At 40.8% G+C, this 5,916-nt stretch overlaps 1 non-coding gene across 1 annotated transcript; it reads left to right on the forward strand.

Moving 5' to 3' along the window:
• The first annotated feature begins 4,870 nt into the window (after positions 1-4,870).
• LOC130937280 (small nucleolar RNA R71) lies at positions 4,871-4,978 on the forward strand. Its single transcript, XR_009068503.1, has one exon. It is a non-coding gene; the product is annotated as a small nucleolar RNA R71 (small nucleolar RNA).
• Positions 4,979-5,916: the final 938 nt, after the last annotated feature.

Here is a 5,916-nt window from a genome sequence, read left to right on the forward strand (position 1 = left end):
GATTTTCAAAAGAACTGGTGCCCAATTGCCAAGAACATAAGCCAACACTAACCAACTGAATTAAAAATGTATGTATTTAAAGATGTATTATTTTTATGGATAAACTAAATTTTGAAAACTAATGTTTTGAAAAAGCACAAGAAAAACAAGAAAAGACACAACAAGAAAAACTCAAGATCAAACAAGAAAAAAAGCAAGAACAACTTGAAGATCAATGAAGAACAAAGAACACAAGTCGAAAATTTTAAAAGAAATATGAGATATGCAATTGACACCAACTTAGAACAAGACACTAAACTCACGAAAATTAACAATTAATTAAGAAAAATAATATTTTTTGAAAAGAAATTTTTTTTGAAAATAAACTATCCTATCAAGATTTAATGACTCTATAACAATAAAAATAAAAATAAAATAAATTATTCCTAATCTAAGAAATAAAATAAGCCTTCAATTGTCCAAACTCATAATCCCCGGCAACGCGCCAAAAACTTGGTGGAACGAAATTGTGATCAACAATATTGGCTCTTTGGCATGTACACAAAACTATTGTGTCTCTTGTTCATTCAAAATCCTTATTATGGCACTGGTTGAATTCACAACTCCGTTCAACTAACCAGCAAGTGTACTGGGTCGTCCAAGTAATACCTTACGTGAGTAAGGGTCGAATCCACAGAGATATTGGTTTGATCGATATTTATTTATTAATCTTAGTTAGGATGTCAACAAGGATTATTTGGATTAAAAGTGAAATTACTAGATTTGATTATAAAGATAAAGAGGGAATAATGTTACTTGAGCAATAGAGTTATTTGTTTGTAAAGGATTGTGGAATATGTTGGAGTTCTGGAGATGCTTTGTCCTTTGATTTCAACTCTTCCTTGAATTCCTCTTCTCACACGCAGGTTCCTTCCATGGCAAGCTCTATGTAGGGTGTCACCGTTGTCAGTGGCTACTTCCCATCCTCGCAGTGAAAACTATGCTCACGCACTCTGTCACAGTACGGCTAATCACCGGTTGGTTCCCGCTCCTACTGGAATAGAATCCCTCTTTTGCGTCTGTCACTAACGCCCAGCAGGTTAAAGTTTGAAGCACGTCACAGTCATTCAATCCCGGAATCCTACTCGGAATACCAAGACAAGGTTTAGACTTTCCGGATTCTCATGAATGCTGCCATCAATCCGGCTTATACCACGAAGATTCTGTTGGGGAATCTAAGAGATATTCATTCAATCTGATGTAGAACGGAGTGGTTGTCAGGCACACGTTCATGGGTTGAGGAAGGTGATGAGTGTCACGGATCATCACCTTCTCCACAGTTAGGCGCGAAAAACATCTTAGATAAGAACAAGCGTGTTTGAATGGAAAACAAAGGAATTGTATTAAATCATCGAGACGCTGCAGAGCTCCTCACCCCCAACAATGGAGTTTTAGAGACTCATGCCGTCACAAAGTATGTAATTCAGATCTGAAAATATCATGAGGTCCCAGATAAGTCTGTAAAAGTTGTTTAAATAGTAAACTAGTAACCTAGGTTTACAGAAAATGGATAAACTAAGATAATTGGTGCAGAAATCCACTTCTGGGGCCCACTTGGTGTGTGCTGGGGCTGAGACTAATGCTTTCCACGTGTGGAGGCCTTTCTTGGCGTCAAACTCCAAGTTTTGACGTGTTTTGGGCGTTCAACTCCGGATCATGACGTTTTTCTGGCGTTTAACTCCAGACAGCAGCATGTACTTGGCGTTCAACGCCAAGTTACGTCGTCAATCTTCGCGCAAAGTATGGACTATTATATATTGCTGGAAAGCCCTGGATGTCTACTTTCCAACGCCGTTGAGAGCGCGCCAATTGGACTCCTGTAGCTCCATAAAATCCATTTCGAGTGCAGGGAGGTCAGGATCCAACAGCATCAGCAGTCCTTTTTCAGCCTAAGTCAGATTTTTGCTCAACTCCCTCAATTTCAGCCAGAGAATACCTGAAATCACAGAAAAATACACACACTCATAGTAAAGTCCAGAAATATGATTTTTGCCTAAAAACTAATATTATTTTACTAAAAACTAACTGAAACATGCTAAAATCTACATGAAATTACCCCCAAAAAGCGTACAAAATATCCGCTCATCAGATCTCATGGCGGATCTCCGGATATTCACTCTTTTTGAGTGAAAAGGGGACCTCGGAGATCACCTTCTTCAAGGCCACAACTTCATAGAAGTGGTCTTGATGCACCCTTGAGAGGAATCTATCCATCTCCCATGACTCGGAGGTGGAAGCTCTTGCCTTCCCTTTCCTCTTTTTAGAGGTTTCTCCGGCCTTGGATGCCATAAATGGTTATGGAAAAACGAAAAAGCAACGCTTTTACCACACCAAACTTAAAATGTTTGCTCGTCCTCGAGCAAAAGAAGAAAGAAGAGAGTAGAAGAAGAAGAAATGAGGAAGAGGGGGAAGGTGGTGTGTTCGGCCAAGAGGGGGAAGAAGGGGTGTTTAGGTAGTGTAAAAATGAAGAGTGGAAGAAGGGTATTTATAGAAGAGAGGGGGGTAAAGGTTCGGCCATTATGGATGGGTTTGGGAGGGAAAGTGGTTTGAATTTGAAGGGTGAGGTTGGTGGGGTTTTATGAAGGATGGATGTGAGTGGTGAAGAGAAAGATGGGATTTGATAGGTGAGGGGTTTTTGGGGAAGAGGTGTTGAGGTGATTGGTGAATGGGGGAAGAAGAGAGAGAGTGATGGTAGGGTCCTGTGGGGTCCACAGATCCTGTAGTGTCAAGGAAAAGTCATCCCTGCACCAAATGTGGCTCAAATCACGTTTTGAGCCATTTCTGGCGTTAACGCCGGGCTGGTGCCCATTCCTGGCGTTTAACGCCAGGTTCTTGCCTTTACTGGCGTTTAACGCCAGTCTGGTGCCCCTTTCTGGCGTTAAACGCCCAGAATGGTGCCAGACTGGGCGTTAAACGCCCAACAGCTAACATTACTGGCGTTTGAACGCCAGTTTCTTCTCCTCCAGGGTGTGCTGTTTTTCTTCCTGTTTTTCATTCTGTTTTTGCTTTTTTCATTGTTTTTGTGACTTCTTATGATCATCAACCTACAAAAAAGATAAAATAACAAAAGAAAATAGTTAACTATAAAACATTGGGTTGCCTCCCAACAAGCACTTCTTTAATGTCATTAGCTTGACAGAGGACTCTCATGGAGCCTCAGAAATGCTCAGAACCGTGTTGGAACCTCCCAACACCAAACTTAGAGTTTGAATGTGGGGGTTCAACACCAAACTTAGAGTTTGGTTGTGGCCTCCCAACACCAAACTTAGAGTTTGACTGTGGGGGCTCTGCTTGGCTCTGTTTTGAGAGGAGCTCTTCATGCTTCCTCTCCATGATGATAGAGGGATGTCCTTGGGCTTTAAACACCAAGGATTCTTCATTCACTTGAATGATCAACTCTCCTCTATCAACATCAATCACAGCCTTTGCTGTGGCTAGGAAGGGTTGCCAAGGATGATGGATTCATCCATGCATTTCCCAGTCTCTAGGACTATGAAGTCAGTAGGGATGTAATGGTCTTCAATCTTCACCAAAACATTCTCTACAAGTCCATGAGCTTGTTTTCTTGAATTGTCTGCCATCTCTAATGAGATTCTTGCAGCTTGCACCTCAAAAATCCCTAATTTCTCCATTACAGAGAGGGGCATGAGGTTTACACTTGACCCTAAGTCACACAAGGCCTTCTTGAAGGTCATGGTGCCTATGGTACAAGGTATAGAAAACTTCCCAGGATCCTGCCTCTTTTGAGGCAGTTTCTGCCTAGACAAGTCATCCAGTTCTTTGGTGAGCAAAGGTGGTTCATCCTCCAAGTCTCATTTCCAAATAACTTGTCATTTAGCTTCATGATTGCTCCAAGGTATTTAGCAACTTGCTCTTCAGTGACATACTCATCCTCTTCAGAGGAAGAATACTCATCAGAGCTCATGAATGGCAGAAGTAAGTCCAATGGAATCTCTATGGTCTCATTTTGAGCCTCAGATTCCCATTGGAACTCAGAGGAGATTGGTACACGCCCACTGAGGTCTTCCTCAGTGGCGTCCTCCTCCTCTCTTTCCTCTCCACATTCGGCCATGGTTATGGCTTTGCACTCTCCTTTTGGATTTTCTTCTGTATTACTTGGGAGAGTACTAGGAGGGAGTTCAGTAACTTTCTTGCTCAGCTGACCCACTTGTCCTTCCAAATTTCTGATGGAGGACCTTGTTTCATTCATGAAACTTTGAGTGGTCTTTATTAGATCAGAGACCATTGTTGCTAAGTCAGAAGTATTCTGCTTAGAACTCTCTGTCTGTTGCTGAGAAGATGATGGAAAAGGCTTGCCATTGCTAAACCTGTTTCTTCCACCATTATTGTTATTGAAACCTTGTTGAGGTCTCTCTTGATTCTTCCATGAGAGATTTGGGTGATTTCTCCATGAAGAATTGTAGGTATTTCCATAGGGTTCTCCTAGGTAATTCACCTCTTCCATGGAAGGGTTCTCAGGATCATAAGCTTCTTCCTCAGATGAAGCATCCTTAGTACTGTTTGGTGCATTTTGCATTCCAGACAGACTTTGAGAAATCAAATTGACTTGTTGAGTCAATATCTTATTCTGAGCCAGTATGGCATTCAGAGCATCAATCTCAAGAACTCCTTTCTTCTGACTAGTCCCATTATTCACAGGATTCCTTTCAGAAGTGTACATGAATTGGTTATTTGCAACCATTTCAATCAGCTCTTGAGCTTCTGCAGGCGTCTTCTTCAGATGAAGAGATCCTCCAGCAGAGCTATCCAAAGACATCTTGGATAGTTCAGAGAGACCATCATAGAAAATACCTATGATGCTCCATTCAGAAAGCATGTCTGAAGGACATTTTCTGATTAATTGCTTGTATCTTTCCCAAGCTTCATAGAGGGATTCTCCATCCTTCTGTCTGAAGGTTTGGACTTCCACTCTAAGCTTACTCCATCTTTGTGGTGGAAAGAACTTTGCCAAGAAGGCATTGACTAGCTTTTCCCAAGAGTCCAGGCTTTCTTTAGGTTGAGAATCCAACCATATTCTAGCTCTGTCTCTTACAGCAAAAGGGAATAGCATCAGTCTGTAGACCTCAGGGTTAACCCCATTAGTCTTGACTGTGTCACAGATTTGCAAGAATTCAGCTAAAAACTGATGAGGATCTTCCATTGGAAGTCCATGGAACTTGCAATTCTGTTGCATTAGAGAAACTAATTGAGGCTTAAGCTCAAAGTTGTTTGCTCCAATGGCAGGGATAGAGATGCTTCTCCCATAAAATTCAGGAGTAGGTGCAGTAAAGTCACCCAGCACCTTCCTTGCATTGTTGGCATTGTTGTTGTTTTCGGCTGCCATGGGTTCTTCTTCCTTGAAGAATTCGGTCAGGTCCTCTAAAGAGAGTTGTGCTTTGGCTTCTCTTAGCTTTCTCTTCAAGGTCCTTTCGGGTTCAGGGTCAGCTTCAACAAGAATGCCTTTGTCTCTGCTCCTGCTCATATGAAAGAGAAGAGAACAAGAAAATATGGAATCCTCTATGTCACAGTATAGATTCCTTGAAATGTCAGAGGAAAATAGAAATAGAAAGAAGAAGGAGAAGAAGAATTCGAACTTTAATTAGATAAGGTTCGAGTTGTGCATTTAGAAGGAGTGGTACTCCATAAATAGAAGGATGTGAGAAGGAGGGAAGTGGATTTTCGAAAATTCAATTAATAGATTTTGAAAACATTTTGAAAATTTGATTGATAATTTTCGAAAATTGAAAGTGGAAGAGAAATCAAGTGATTTTTGAAAAAGATTTTGAAATTAGAAGTTAAAAAGATTTGATTGAAAACTATTTTGAAAAAGATGAGGTTAAAAAGATTTGATTGAAAAGTTATGGTTTTAAAAAGATG

Source organism: Arachis stenosperma, chromosome 6, assembly GCF_014773155.1.
Source record: "Arachis stenosperma cultivar V10309 chromosome 6, arast.V10309.gnm1.PFL2, whole genome shotgun sequence".
Taxonomy (NCBI): Eukaryota; Viridiplantae; Streptophyta; class Magnoliopsida; order Fabales; family Fabaceae; genus Arachis; species Arachis stenosperma.